This window comes from Chenopodium album, chromosome 2, assembly GCF_948465745.1.
Source record: "Chenopodium album chromosome 2, dcCheAlbu1.1, whole genome shotgun sequence".
In the NCBI taxonomy this organism is placed as follows: Eukaryota; Viridiplantae; Streptophyta; class Magnoliopsida; order Caryophyllales; family Amaranthaceae; genus Chenopodium; species Chenopodium album.
In genome coordinates, this window is record NC_137835.1 from 41301158 (window position 1) to 41318313 (window position 17156).

The window sequence follows — 17156 nt, forward strand, 5'->3', positions numbered from 1 at the left end:
TTTTCTCTTCTCTTTGTTTTTGAAAACCTATTTTAAGAAAACAGCCAATCCAATTTGGTTGGTCCATGATATGGGTCCAATAGTAGTGTAGTTGGATAGGGCTTGAAAAGACCTTTCTGACGATATATTATAAGGCCAATTCCGATGAATATTGAGGAAGTTATGGCTAAATTACTGAACTGGGCCTGGTTTGAGCTTTATATGCGGCCCAATGATCTAGAGGAGGGCCTAATATGGATTTATCATTCCTAATTCCATTAGGAATGGTTTTGGTCTTCTAGATTCTTCTAGAAGGTTCTTTTCATTCCTAATACAATTAGCGTTGATAAATTGACTTTTGTTGACTTTTAAAAGTTTTAATCAAAATAAAAGAATGTTTTTGAGGAAAATACAATTTTATCCTCCTGTACGGCAATTTCTATTTTATTTTTAGAAAACGCATCAATAATTAAGTTAGCGCCAAACACCAGCATTAGCGCCTGACGCTAAGCTTGGCGCCTGGCGCTAGCGTTGGCGCCTGGCGCTAATGTCAGCGTCTAGCGCTAACTTCGTTTTACGCGTTAGAACTCTGTTTCGATTTTTTATCTTTTTGGCTGATTTTCTCTATAAATGGCCTTCTAAAAACTCTGTTTTGATTCACCAACTCTCATCAAAAAATTCTTGATTACTCTCTCTCTCTCTCTTTTCTAAACGAGCCTTTTCTCAAAATACAAAATTCTGCATTCACAAGACTTAGATACACCTAGCTATATTCGAAGTTGTCTTTGCCCTGGACGTGAAAGGTTTAATTTCTGAGGGTTTGGTCCCAAATCTCTTTTTTCAATTATTTAATTTAATTGTTTGATTTTATTATTTTCGTTGAAGTTACTAACGTGTGTATTTTGTTATTAGAAAGAGGAGAGGCATCCAAATAAGTACTTTAATGGTTTTTATTGATATTATGATGTAGAAATCATGCTTAGGTTGTTATTATGATTCCTAATGTTATGTTAGGGCGTTTTGATCTTCCTAGTATCATGTCTAGGGTAACTTTAATATCAAGTATGATTAAAAGTATGATGCCTCCTATATTCTTTCCTAATATTCATGTTAGTATCATGTTGGGGTTAAAGTTTTGATTTTTATTGCTTAGTCACATTTTAGGGTTTGTTATTATCTTGTTAGTATCATGCCTAGGATCTCGCTATTATCATGCTTTAACATGATCATGATTATTTTTATGATTATTTTAATTATTATTTTTATTATTATTATGTTGCTTGATATTTATTTTTATTGCTTGATCACACCTTTTATTCATGATTAAAGGGAATTGGTACTTGTAATCACGCTTAATAAGATAATTAATAATCTTTGTAGGGTTAATTTGATTATAATTCAAGTGATCTCCAATAATAGTTTATTTGTGCATTAATATTCAACCAACATAGATAAATAGGTTTAGGGTTAATCCTATTGATTGCATGTTAGTCAGAAAGCGCACATGAATACGTTCAGAAAAAAGTAGAGGCCTATTATTAGGGCAGGTTCAATTTCTTTTAGGTTGGATTTGTACCTTCATCCCCGAACTACCAGTCATGGTTCCAGACCTATTGGAGTTGACGATCTCTTGGATAGTTAAGGGGTGTAACCTTCACCTCGTGAACGGTTTACAAGTTCCTAAAACTTGTTGGCAACTCTTTAGCTCTATCTTCTATCCCTTTGGACGCCACCGTACTTTAGTGTATTATCACAGTGGGGTTAAAGCTAGGGGTAACGCTTGAAATATTCCCCACAGTTACTATCGTTACTAATCTTGGCCTTCTTGTCACGCGGAGGAACATGAAGGAGATTTGAATCAATGAGGTCTTGAACACGATCCTTGAGGGCGAGACATATTTCGGTAGTATGGCCACGACCTCTATGGTATCGGAAATAAGATTTTGGATCCCAATTGGGATACCGTTTTTCAGGCGGAGGGTCTTGATTGGGACCAATGAGGTGAATGAGACCCTGATCGTGAAGACAATCAAAAGCTTCATTGTAAGTCATTCCTATTGGTGTGTATTCTTCAATGGTCCGTTTTTCCCGTGGCTTAGGAGCATTGAGTTCTTCATTAAATCCTTGGCGAGAATTTTTTTCGATAACCATCACCCAATTTTCTAGTCCTTCTACCACATTCAAGAGCATGGCAACGACATCTTGCAGTTTCCGAACGTCCTCTTTTAGACTTGACGAGTCTTCCCTGGTATTATCTAAGACAAGACTTTCATCTTCCTCGATCATGGCCACTTCATCAAGAGTGGTTATATAAGCTGTCTCGATCATGGGCTCGCCCACAGGTGTGATAAGAAGTGAAGGATGGAAAGATGTTTGATCTTCTTCGATGGCTAGAATCTTGGAAGTTTCATTGTCGTCAATCAGATCCTGAATAGTTTCTTTGAGTTTCCAACACTCCTTAGTATTGTGACCCTTTCCTTGGTGATATTTGTTGTGCTTATTAGGATCCCATTTGGGTAGCCTGGCTTCTAGAACTGGATCTTTGATAGGCCCTATGGGCATTACTAGTCTTTTGTGATGTAGCTTCTCGAAAGCTGTTTCATAACTCATACCAAGTGGAGTGAACACTCTTTTCGACTTTCGGATTCATGATTTAGTGGTGTTCGTAGCATGTACTTCATTAATGGGAGAGGAAGAAGAAGGATGGTCGTTCTTCTTTCCTCTCGCACTATTATCTTTCAGAAGGTCATCTTTAATTTCAATGCCTATATTATACACAGCCCTAAAAGTATTCAAGTTGTGTTGGTATTTTAAGTGCTTTGAATACTTCCCTTGGAGATTCTTGATAAACATCCTCACAGATTCTTTTTCGGTAGGAACCTTAAACCATGTTAGCGGAAGTTTCCTTCCATTTGTTGAAGAAAGAAGTGAACCGTTCGTTTTCTTTTTGTTTTAACATCTCAAGTTGTTTGTGGTTTGTTTCGTCTTTAATGTTGCACTTATATCTATCTATGAAAGCGTTTGTTATCGATTCCCAAGAAGAGGTTTTCTCTTTGTCAAGGGAAACGAGCCATTGTTGACAAACGGTCTCAAGGGACAAAGAAAATAAAGAATGAAAGACTTTCTTGTCAATCCCCTTAATGTTCATTATAATTTCAAAAGCTTTTAGATGAAAGTACGTAAGGGTTATCTGTTGCCTTGAATTTTGGGATGTCGTTGTCGTTGAACTTATGCGGAAGAAGTTCCTTGTCAAGCGAGACCCCTTGTGAACTAATGCCCTGAAATTTATAGTCACTAGATAGCTTGCTCAAGCTTTCTTGCATAAGGTTCATTTGTTGTTGCTTCACAGGGTCATCAATTTTGAGGGTTAAAGCCTTTAACGCCTCAGTCACGTCAGTTAATTGACTCCTAAGTTCATTGACCTCTTCTTGACTTGCCATTATCTTTTTAGCTTTCTTCTTTTGACGGATTGGTTTATCAAAAAGTAAGACTTGAATAAAGAGGTTGTCCATGATTAATCGCCCTTCTCTTCTCGACTAAGTACTGTGGAAAAGGAATTTGGGGATATTCATTGTTAATTATTTGACTCAAACTCTATTCAACATGCAATGGATGGAGGAACTGAAGAAAGATGATTGTGATGTGAAGGAAAATGATGTAGATGAAGAAATTAGGAATAGAATGTACCCCCTAACTTAAATGACGGAAAAAACCGACTCATGCATGAACCTAAACATGGTCATGATGTGAAAAGAGTGTGTAAAAAGTGTGTGCTATGACTAGTGAATGTAGTTGACATATTAAGAATTGTGTCATGACCATGTGACTAGACTCAAACAAAGACTAAGTTAAGACCTCACATATATGCATTAAACTGGACATGCTGTGGTATTTTAGTCATAACTTTTGATCTGTGACTCTTATTGGGATGAAACCAACTCCAGATTAAAGATACAACTCGGGGCTACAGATCCATTGGTTGTAAGACTCGTAGTTCTTTCTAGAACTCCGTATATGACCAAAACAAGTTGACGCTTGTGCAGTATACGGGAATAAAAATCCGGGTTGACTCAAAGGAACTATTACTCGATTTTAGACATATTTATAAGCTCAAATTAATATTAATTAATTAAACAAAGTCTTTAAGTCATTAATTAGTTTATTTAGGCTTAATCACAAGTCAAACAAACGGTTAGGAAAAATCACATAGAGTATGCACAACAAATAATGCACAATTAGTCAAGTAGGCCCAATATGATGCAATGAGTTTGCAACCTAACCATGGCTCTAGTTCTCTAAAGTTCGGGATATGGGTTAGTCAAAGAGGGTCCATGGTTAATTGTCCGGATGTAACGCGCGGAAGCCTAACCGTGAAGGGTTGGCGAGAGTGGATGGGACACCGTGAGTTAAGAAAAAGTCGCTTCCATGGTTTGGTGAATTCAACATTCTCGGATGTACCCTTTGTTGCTCTGAGCGTTCAATCAGGTAGATGGAGCATGAATTCCCAGGGGGTTATGTCCATATGTAGAACACATATGGGTTTCAGAAAAGTGAGAAAAACTCAATCAGGAAGTAGGATCGAGAAAACGGTTCTAAAAATTGGTCAAAATTAGAACGCATATTTCTGGCTCGGTATTGGAAGAACTTGGCGCTAGCAAACATAGGCCAGCACCACTTTTTGGCATTAGCGCCTGGCGATAGAGGCAGTCGTCTGGCGCTAAAGTCAAAATGTTGGCGCTAATCTTTGTTCGCTGACGCTAGTTCCTACATGCCTCAGCAGCTTTCTGTGCTCGATAAAATTTTCCAGTTTCGCGCAACATTATTTCGATCCTAGTTGTGAAAGATATTCCTCAAATTTCCTACGTGTAAAAATCCTATGTTTTAACTCATTACGAATGGTCTTTCCAATGAGATCTTTTTTTTATGCATATGACAATAATGTTAATCAAAATTACGCACATGAAATACTTAGAACTTTTCAAGTCTCATCCACTCATTCTAAATCATTGCCGAAATAAATTTTAGGAATTAAAATAGAAATCCTCTCCAGTGGAGTCTCCAAAAACTGTAGGGAATATTTCAAGCATTATCCCAAACTTGAACCCCACTGTGATCATACACTAAAGTACGGTGGCGCCAAAGGGAAAGAAGATAGGCCAAAAGAGTCGCCAACAAGTTTTAGGAACTTGTAAACCATTCACGAGGTGAAGGTTACACCCCTTAATGATCCAGGAGATCGTTAAATCCAATAGGTCTGGAACCATGACTGGTAGTTCGGGGATGAAGGTACAAATCCAACCTAAAAGAGATTGAACCTGCCCTAATAATAGGCCTCTACTTTATTCTAATCGTATTCATGTGCGCTTTCTGACTAACATGCAATCAATAGGTTTAACCCTAAACTTGTTTATCTATTTTTGTTGAATATTAATGCACAAATAAAACTATTATTGGCGATCATTTGAATTATAATCAAATTAACTCTAAACAAGATTAATAATTATCTTATTAAGCGTGATTACAAGTACAAATTCCCTTTAAACATGCATAAAAGGCGTGATCAAGCAATAAAAATAAATATCAAGCAACATAATAATAATAATAATCATAAATCATAATTATAATCATAATCATAATTATAATAATCATGTTAAAGCATAATATTAATTGCAAGATCCTAGGCATGATACTAACAAGATTAATAACAAACCCTATCATGTCACTAAACAATAAAAATCAAATATATAGCCCTAACATGATACTAACAATCATAAATATTAGGAAAGAAAATAGGAAGCATCGTAGGAATCATAATAGACATAAGCAAATCACCCTAAATATCATACCAAAGAAAGCATCCTAACATGATACTAGGAAGCAATAAAACAACCTAAGCATGATTTATATATCATAATATCAATAAAACAATAAAAGTACTTACTTGGATGCCTCGTACCTCTTTCTAATAACAAAATACACACGTTAGTAACTTCAAGGAAAATAATAATTAAAATAATTTAATTAAATAATTGAAATAAAGATTTGGGACCAAACCCTCAGAAATTAAAACCTTTCACGTCTAGGGAGAACGCAACTTCGAATTATGCTAGGTGTTTCTAGTGCTAATGTATGAGGAATTGTGTATGTAAAAAGCTAAGCTTAGAAAGAGAGAGAGAATCAAGAATTTCTTGATGAGAGTTGGTGAAAGAGATAATTAGAGAATTGATGATGATTGATTATTGTTGAGAATTGATGAATGAAAACGGAGTTTTTAGAAGACTATTTATAGAGAAAATCAGCCAAAAAGATAGAAAATCGAAACAGAGTTCTGACGCGCATAAAACTTGATTAGCGCCGACGCTGGAAATTAGCGTCAGGCGCCAGGCGCTAATGTCTGGCGTTAGGCGCTAATCCCATTTTTGACGCGTTTTCTAAAATAAGATAAAATTTAACCGTTTAGAAGGATAAAATCGTATTTTCCTCAAAAACATTCTTTTATTCTGATTAAAACTCTAAAAAGTCAACAAAAGTCAATTTATCAATGCTAATTGAATTAGGAATGAAAAGAACCTTCTAGAAGAATCTAGAAGACTAAAACCATTCCTAATTGCATTAGGAATGATAAATACATATTAAGCCCTCCTCTAGATCATTGGGCCGCATATAAGGCTCAAACCAGGCCTAGTTCAGTAATTTGGCCATAACTTCCTCAATATTCATCGGAATTGGGCTTATAATATATCGTTGGAAAGCTCTTTTCAGACCCTATGCAACTACACTACTATTGAACCCATATCATGGACCAACCAAACTTTATTGGCTGTTTTATTAAAATAGGTTTTCAAAAACAAAGAGAAAATAAAAGAAAAGAAATTAAAACTATCCGCAACACTAAACTTTCCACACTTTCACTTCATTCGATTATGATTCGACATGAAAGGTACTCATCACTGGGTTTGGTTTTGGGGAGACACATTTGGGTGTCTACACCATGATACTAGCAACAAGAATAAAAATAAGTAATTAAATTAATTAATTACTCACATTTCGCGTGTTCCTGTAAACTGCTACATTATGAACAAATTGTTAGTAAATTTAATAAAAAAATATAAATCAAATGGAAATTAAATTAAATAAATGTAAAGTTGATTTGGTCCAAACCCTCAATTATTTGTACCTTTCACACCTTGGTTTAAGGACGGAACCTCACGTCAAGCATGGACTCCTTGAAGTGCTTAAGGGAAGAATGGTGTAATTAAGAATATAGGTTAAATGCTTAGAATATGAGAGAGAGAGGAGAATGATTTTTGGTGTAAAAGAGAGGAAGAGAGAATGATTTGGTGCCCAGAATTGTAGATAGGAGGGGGTATTTATAGGGAAAATGAGTAGAGGGAACACATGGAACCCTAAAAAGATAAAAACATGAAAAATAATGTTGCGACACGGCAAAATGTGCCGTGACACGGCAAAGGCATGCCGCGACACGGCAAGAATTCCCGTGACGCGGGGTAATGTGGTGTGACGCGGGACAGAAACAGACCAACTGAGGATAAAAACGCGTCACCACGAGAAAATTTTGTGACACAGCAGTGTCCACCATGCCACGACAGTATCCACCGTAGTACGGTATAGTACACCGTGTCACTGTAAAGAAGAGCTAGGGAAATGCCACGGAAAAAGCACCGTGTCACGGTATATGTACCACGACACGATACATATTGTCGTGACACGGTACTATCTTCCATGCCACGTCAGATATTGTTGCGACGCGGCAATTTTACTGCTACGCGGCAATTTCAGTTTTTTCTGCGTTTTTAAATTTATCATAGCTTTTGATCCGTAACTTGGAATAAGTCATATAATATATCATTGGAAAAATTATCAATTCTATTTTCCTTCCCAATTAAAGACAGGTCGAAATTATTTCTATATTTTAAGATATGGGCGTTTAAGTAAAAGGGTGTCGATTTCGGGTCGAGTTTAGTGTTTAGATCATATCTTCTTCGTTTTAAATTGAAATTGGGATTATGATATATTTTTGGAAATATTATTTCAAGGCCTATCTAAACAAATAATAATTGTATTAAAATTGTAATGCCAAAAAATCAGTTTCTCTCGGTTTTGCAATGTGGATACAAAAAGAGGAAAACAAGTTATGGCGAAGGGAAATGAGCTTTGAAATTGATTGGTTTAAGAAATTTATTGAATGTAAACATGGATTTAAGGACTCCAAATATTAAATACTCAACCCGACCAATAATGGCGGTGAAAGGTTGTTCATCATCGGGTTTGGTTTTGGGGAGACATTTTAGGTGTCTATAGGAGCCCCCACTATGACTGAGTTTGTAGAAACGCCAGTTTAGAAAACGATAGTCAAAGTAGTCGATAGGGATGGAGAATGATTTAAGATGTTATGCGATCCTAAATCACTCTTTATACACCGATACCTGCAGAAAAATGTTAAATCTAAAGATAATAGAGTCAAGGGATAGAATGCTTATCTAACACCATTGTATCGGTGACAAATGAGTTTGGTAGCTTCCTATGCTTGAAGGAATCCACCGGATGACGTTTTGTTCAAATACTTTCCACGCTTGAGGAAAGTCGACATATGAATTTGGCGGTTTTCTATGCTTGAAGAAATCCACCAAATAATACTTTTCATGCTTGAGGAAATTCGACAGATGAGTTTTGTAGCTTTCTATGCTTGAAGAAATCTACCGGATAATACTTTCCATGCTTGAGGAAAGTCGACATATGAATTTGGCGGTTTTCTATGCTTGAAGAAATCTACCAGTTGAGATAATTTCATGCCTGAGGAAAGTCGATATAACCGTTGACTTCTCCGCCTTGATAGGTGGTGATGACAGACAATTTTCAATGCTTGAGGAAAAACATGTCTAATGAGAGATTGCAAGTCTCTGTGTATCGAGAACCTTGCACCGTGAAATGATGGTGGTTCGATTGTCCCCGAACGGGGGCTTTAGATGGTTCGCTTGTCCCCGAACGGGGGCTGTAGATGGTTCGTTTTCCCCCGAACGTGGGCTGTAGATGAGACCTGCAAAATGAAATTTGCCATGGAACTTGCACGTACTGTGATTGGACTTAACCAACTCACTTGACCAAGCTTGAATTGACACGACATGACATGTGTATGACTTGTGATTGTGTGTATATAAGTATGATTTGAGTGTATGAGCAGACACAAGAAATCGACAATGCAAAAAGCAAGAATTTTCCGTCATTTTTTTCATGAGTGGAGGATACCGACTTTCTCCCGAAAAATAAAGACGTGAAAAAAAAAAGTTTTGTTTTTTACTTTGCCTCGACGAAAAAAATTTTAAAAAGTTTTTAAACTTCCTCAAAAGAAAATACATGAAAAAGGGAAGAAGTTTTTAACTTCTTTGTTGAGCAAGACGAAATGAATTGTATGGATTGAATTGCTTGTCTTGAAAATAATGTATGCATGATGCATGTCCTTAGGCTAGGAGGCTAAGGACAATTACATCATGTGAAACGATAGATGAATGAACTTAGGTCATGGAGCTAAGCATCATATATGGTGTAAAGAAACGATCTTGAACGTCACTTAGGTCTGGAAGCTAAGCACGTACATAGATGAAGTGATTATTTCATAATGAACGTTGCTTAGCTCAAGGAGCTAAGAAAGATATGCTTTGTATGATTAAAAATCATTGATATATAAATTATGTTAAATACATTAAGCGATGTGTAAAATAATGAGTATTGCTCAGGTCAGGAAGCTAAGCAAGTATGTAATGTTTCTTCTAATGAATGTTGTTTTGAAAGATAATGAAGCATGCGCGGTAGGGAAACAAGATGTCACGATAAAGGGTTCCTAAGGGAAAGATGATATGACTATGTATGTGTGAAAGAAGTGTGTGAAAGTGATACTAAGGTGAGGCTGCAAAGCCTATGGTGAGGTAAATAAATGTGACAAGAGTCGAGATGGTGACTCTTTAGACTAGGTAGGCTAAATGATGTGGGTTCAAGCCCCCAATTCTAGCTCTAGATTGATAGGGTCATAGGGATAAGCATTGGATATTCTTTAACTAGGTCATGCATATGAATATGGTCGCACCTCAATGTGAGGTTGCCTACGTATGCGTTAGGAATCAGGCCAAACGTAGCTCTAACCGAACTTTGCACAAGTATATGTACACCTCAAAGAGGTCTTTCAAGGTTTGTAACGTGGTTAAGTTGATGGTTTAAGGAAAAAGGGGTAAAAGGCTCAAGATCCAAGAGAAGCCCCCCCAATACATGCAATTATGTATTAGACTTTGCAAGTTTTATTTTTTGTTTATTTATTTTTTTTTGAATTTTTTTTAATTCTTTTGAACCAATGTAGGCAATCTCATGTCATGTGGTCCATCACTCACCTAGCATTCATTCATGTTTCTCAGGCATGGTACCAAGCACTCGATGAGAGACGCAATTTGAGACGTGTTCATATCAAAGACATTAGAACATTTGCCTTTAGACATTGTTTTTTTATTTACTCATTTTTTTTATTTTCTGATTATTGTTTTATTTGAACTTTCTTTCTAACGGTTACACAAATTGCACACCTTCCCATCCCCAGGTTAATTAAATGAATGTGGGTTGAATAAATAATAAGATCAATCGTTAGACGAGGCTCAAAGTGGTTGACGAAGAAATGGATATGTGATTCAATGGTTAATAGGGAATGACAGGTTTACAAAGGTGCCTCAAGTCATTGGTGTACCTTGTGTTTAGTTCAGTAATTGATTTTTTTTTTGAATGAGTGAATGAAAAATGCCATAATAGAAATGTAAGGGAAATATGCTCATTTTATTAATGGAAACGATGAACAAAACACATGAAACATATAGAATTTCAAAATGGAAAACCTATGCTAGTCATGAATGGGGGAACGGAGATGAAAAAAAGAAATCATGGAATCTTGCACGAAGGATCTGCTGTGCGCCTTATGTTCATTACTTCTTGTCGCCTGGAGGGACAGGAAGTTTGTTTGCATCCACCAAGTCTTGAATGACGTCCTTCAAATTCCAACATTGCTCGGTAGTGTGGCCCCTTCCTTCATTGTACTTGCAATGGGCATTAGGATTCCATTTGGCGCAATAGGTGTGAACAAGCCTTTACTGTAAAGGAGATCAAAGGCCGCATCATAATTCATTCCTAAAGGTGTGTAAGTTCTCCTTTTCTTGGGCAATGGAGCATCAAGAGCTAACACTTCATTGAGATCAACTTGGCTTATATTATTGGTAGTATTTTTGTGATTAGAAGACGGAGAAGAAGGATGGTCATTCTTCTTATTTTTCCAAGTGTTATTATTGTTACTACCAGCAGTCTTTATTAGCTCATCCTCAATATTGATGTTGATGTCGTATACAGCTTCAAAAGTGTTCAGTGGAAGAAATTTGAGATGTTCCCTATAATTGTAGGTTTGAATAAAGAGGCGACCCATCTCTCTTTATTTGGGAGGATCTACCAACAGTGAAGCCGTTTCCCTTCACCTGTTCAGATAAACGGTGAAGCCTTCATTCTCTTTCTGTTTGAAAATGAAGAGTTCACGTTCAGAAGTTTTAGTTTGAACATTACACTTGTAACGATTCATGAAACTGTCAGTGATATCTTGCTAAGTCGCAGTATGCTTGGCATCTAGGGAATGGAACCATTGTTGGAAAGCATGTTCTAAGGAGAGAGGGAACACCGTAGGGAAGAGTGTTACGACCAATCCCTTTAGAGCCATGGTTGCAGAAAACGCCTTCAAATGGAATATTGGATTGTCATTAGGCTTGAACTTTGGAATATTAGCAGTGGAGAACTTTTCAAGGAGCATGTCTTTCACATCTAAAGGAGTGGGAGGCTATTCCACATAAGTGAAATCCTCATAAATCTTACTCATCTGTTCCTTCAATTTGTGAAGGGTAAAAAAAGTGACCTTATTTTGTTCCATGGTAGTGACCCTAGTGGTAAGGGTTTTCATCATGGAAGACAATGCCTCGATGGATTTGTTAATGTTCTTAATATCTTCCTTAACGGCCATTGAAAGGTGATAAGTAATGTGGAGATGGAAAAGTTCTCTTTGAACGCCTCTTGGATTTAAGAGATTATTGCGGTAATGACTCAAACCGTATTAATCTACCCCTGCTCCTTGACCAATTACTGTGAAATAAAACAATTCACTTAATTGTTTGACTCATTGCTCATGATAGGAAAGGAAAGGAAAAAAATAGACATTTGAAAACAGGTGAGAAAAACCCCACTCATTTTTTCATTATGACGAAAAAAAGGGTGCATCAACCTAGTATACGATCATAAACGACATGGTGAACGTCTCGAGTCGGAACATAAAGAAAGTGTGTGGACTATAATTGACTCGTGAGTGATTAAGTGATGTTATAAGACTCGTGGTATGATCGTATGGCTAGACATATGAACAGTAACCAAAATGACTGAAACGGGGACCAAATTAGCACGGAAGACCAAAATAGGGGCTGACTGGACATAAACTTGGGCACCGTGTCGCGACATAATTGTTGTGACACGGCAAACCTGCACCGTGGCGCAGTATAAGACGCCGTGACACGGTACTGATTGCCTTGATGCGGCATTTTTGCCGTGGCATGGTAATCAGTTCCAGGTTTTTATGTGATTTTACTTGTTTTTTTGTCAATTTTAGAGTTTGCGCTAATTACTAAGTGAGTACGGTTCATTGAAAATTGTTAGTCATAAAATAATCCACCATAGACAAAGACAGATCGTTAAGGTAAGGATCAAAACGATCAAATGTACACACATAAGACACGAAGGCACAATGATGCAAAGAATAGTTCGCAACATAAGGTCCAGTTCTATGTTCCACTATGATCAGGTTTTATTTGCTGTCAAAAGGGTATCATGTTTAAGCTCCCTTAAGGGTGTATGCCAATGGGCGGCTTCGCGAGTTCGTGATGAAATCAAACTCGACTCCATGGTTTAGGTGGATTTAAAAACTCGGATGAACCCTTATTGCCATGAGCGTGTTTTGGGTTGATAGAGCTCAAATCCCCCCGGGGCTAAGGCGTAACTAGAACACACACGTTTTTTCACAAAAATCGAAGGAAGCTGACTGTGAGAAGAGAAATAAAGCAACTGGAGGGATTTCAGGACTGCTGCGAAACGGCAGAATATACCGTGTCAAAGAGCTGGACACCGTGTCACAGTGCCCTCCACCGTGACACGGCAAAGTCTTACATGGCATGGCAGTCAGGAAATCTGACTGGGGACCATTTTTTTTCGTTCACGACCAAATTATCCAATTTTTCCTATGGGACAGACTTGAAATACGACGTTAAACGTCTATGCATATGTAAAATGCCAACTAAATCACATGAATATTTACAAGAATCTTTTTAGTCTCATCCACTCATCTTAATTAAATACAGATCACTCAAATCGATAAATAACCAAGAATCCTCCCCAGCATAGTCGCCAAATTGTAGGCGTCGTTTGAAGTGCACCTATGTTAAAGCATATGTGCACTCTTAGGAAGTGGGAATTATTGTATACGATTAGGGACAAATAAAGTAGGGAGCCGCCAACAAGTTTTTAAGGAACTTGTAAACCGCTCATGGATCATAAAAGGCAACCATGATAAAGGGACATTAATAGGAAACAATGATTGACCCGTGAAGGTTACACCCCATTCATAATCCATGAGATTAGTAACACCATATGGTTCAGAACCAAGAAAGGAGGATCGGGGATGATGGTACGAAGTGAGTCCTGGAGTCACATTCGCCCGTATTGGCCTCTACTTTATTCTTATAGTGAAAAGTGATTCCTGCAATCTCAAAGGCATGCAAACAAAATATTCAATTTGCTCCAAACTATTATTAGTCTAAATTGGTTGAATAGTAATGCAACACATTATTCTAAAATATTGTGACCACTTGATTAAACAACAAGATTAAAAAGGATCCTAAACCGGTTGTCCAAATTATCTTATTAGGCGTGATTTTCAATTACATATTCCCTTTAAACATGCAATATGGTGATCAATAAATAATAATAGAATAAACATTAATATTAGAAGCAATTTAACAAAAATAAATATAAATAAACCTAACCATGATACTAGCAACAAGAATAAAAATAAGTAATTAAATTAATTAATTACTCACATTCCGCGCATTTCTTTAATTGCAACATCATGAATAAATTGTTAGTAACTTCAATAAAAAATATGAATCAAATGGAAATTAAATTAAATAAATGTAGAGCTTATTTGGTCCAAACCCTCAGTTATTTGTACCTTTCACACCTTGGTTTAAGGACTGAATCTCAGGTCTAGTATGGACTCCTTGGAGTGCTTATGGGAAGAATGGTGTAATTAGGAATATAGGTTTAAGTCTTAGAGTATGACAGAGAGAAGAGAATGATTTTTGGTGTAAAAGAGAGGAAGAGAGAATGATTTGGTGCCCCGAACTATAGAAAGGAGGGGGTATTTATAAGGAAAATGAGTAGAGGGAACACACGGAACCCTTAAAAGATAAAAACCCTAAAACAAAATGCGCCGCGACATGGCAAGGATTCTCGTGACGCGAGGTACTTTGGTTTGACGTAGGACACTAACAAACCAACTGAGGATAAAATGTGATAGATTTTACGCGGAGAAAACATGAGAAAATTCTGTGACACGGCACATGTACTGTAACACGACAATGTCCACCACGACGCGGCAGTGTCCACCGTGGCACGGTACAGTACACTGTGTCACGGTAAAGAAGCGCGAGGGAAATGACACGGAAAAGGCACCGTGTCACAGTATATGTACTGCGACACGGTACATATTTCCGTGACACGGTACTATCTGTCGTGCCACATTAGATATTGCCACGACGCGGCAATTTTGCTGCTGCGTGGCAATTTCAATTTTTTACGCGTTTTTAAAATTATCATAACTTTTGATCCGTAACTTGGAATAAGGCGTATAATATATCATTGGAAATCTTATCAATTCAAATTTCCAACCCAATAAATATAAGGCCAAAATCATTTGTGTATTTTAACATATGGCCGTTTTAGTAGAAGGGTGTTGGTTTTGAGCCGAGTTTAGTGTTTAGATCATATCTTCTTCGTTTTAAATTGGAATTGGGCTTATGATATATTGTTGGAAAGCTTATTTCAAGGCCTATCCAATCAAATAATAATTGGATCAAAATTATAAGGGAAAATAATCAGTTTCTCTCGGTTTTTCGATGTGGACACGAAAAGAGGAAAACAAGTTTTGGCGTAGGGAAATGAGCTAGGAAATGGATTGGTTTATGAAACGTATTGAATGTAAACATGGATTTAAGCAATCCAAAGATTAAATACTCTACTCGTCCAATAATGGCGGTTAAAGGTTGTTCAGCAATGGGTTTGGTTTTGGGGAGACATTTTAGGTGTCTAAAGTATGGCTATATCTATTTAATGAAGCATAAGTCGGAATCCTTTGAAAGGTTCAAGGAATTCCATATTGAAGTACAAAACCGGATTGGGAAGACAATTAAGGCACTGTGATATGATTGTGGTGGTGAATATTTGACTCAAGAATTTGATGAACATCTAATTAATTGTGGAATACTTTCACAATTAACTCCTCTAGGGATACCACAATTAAATGGTGTGTCAAAAAGGAGGAATAGAACCTTACTAGACATGGTTTGGTCCATGATGAGCTTTACTAATTTACACATATCGTTCTAGGGATACGCATTAGAAACAGCTGCGAACATACTAAACAAAAGCCCATCTAAAGCAGTTGAGAAGACACCATATGAGTTATGGACTGGAAAAAAGTTCCAAAGATATCTTATCTCAAGATTTGGGGTTGTGAAGTCTATGTTAAAAGTTTACAAAGCGAAAAAGTAGGCCCTAGTTCAAACAAATGTTTCTTCGTGGGTTATCCTTAAGAAACAAAAAGGTATTACTTCTACAGTCGCGCAGATAACAAAGTGTTGGTTGCTCGCGATGGTGTCTTTCTAGAAAGAGAATTTCTTGCTGCAAAGTCAAGTGGGAGTAAGTGGTTCTCGAAGAAATTCAAGACGAGCAACAAATGGATGTGGATAACACCACATCAGAGGCGAAGGTGCATGAGTCGATTAATTTGGCAAATCATGTGCCGGAGCAAGCTAATTCAACTACCAAGACTCATATTGTCCCACTTGAATCTAAATCTTGCAAAAATATTCAAAGAGTTGAAGAGAATATTTCTTTTGTTGCTCCTACCCTACGTAGGTATGTCAGATAAAAAAAAACAAACAGTTTGTTGATGTTCTATTATCTGAGGATTATAAAATCTTCTTTTTGGAGAATAAGGAACCTAAAACCTACAGGCAAGCCTTGGTGAGCCCCAACTCAGATAAATGGCTTAAGGCCATGAAGTCCGAAATGGAATTGATGTCTGAAAATGTTACGTTTTGTGGACCCTTGTAAACTTGCCTAATTAGGTAAAACCTATTGGTTGAATGTGGGTTTACAAGATTAAATAGAGAAGGATGGAAAATCCTACATCCACAAAGGAAGATTGGTTGCAAAAGGGTACATACAGATTCATGGTATTGACTATGATGAAACCTTTTCCCTAGTAGCTATGCTAAAGTCCATTCAGATTATTCTAGCGATTGCTGCATTTTTCAAATACGAAATCTGGCAGATGGATGTCAAAATCGCCTTCTTGAATGGGTTCTTGATGGAGGAGGTATAGATGACTCAACCTGAGGGTTTTGAAGACTAGAAAATCCTGGAAAGTTATGCAAGCTTTAGAAATCCATCTATGGATTAAAGCAAGCATTGAGGAGTTGAACCTTTGTTTTGATGAGGCAATCAAACAGTTTGATTTTCTCAATAGAGAAGAAGAACCTTGTGTATACAAGAAATTCACTGGGAGCAGCGTAGTTTTCTTAGCCTTGTATGTAGATGACATACGACTTATGGGAAATGACATACCAATGCTTGAGTCAATGAAGGGTTGGTTGAAGAGTTTTTTCTCCATGAAAGACTTGGGTGAGGCTGAGTACATGTTGGGAATCAAAATCAATTGAGACATATCTTGAAGGATGATTGGACTAAGTCAAGAGACTTATATTGATAAGGTTCTTGACAGGTTTTCGATGAAAGACTCTATGAGAGGATTTCTCACTATG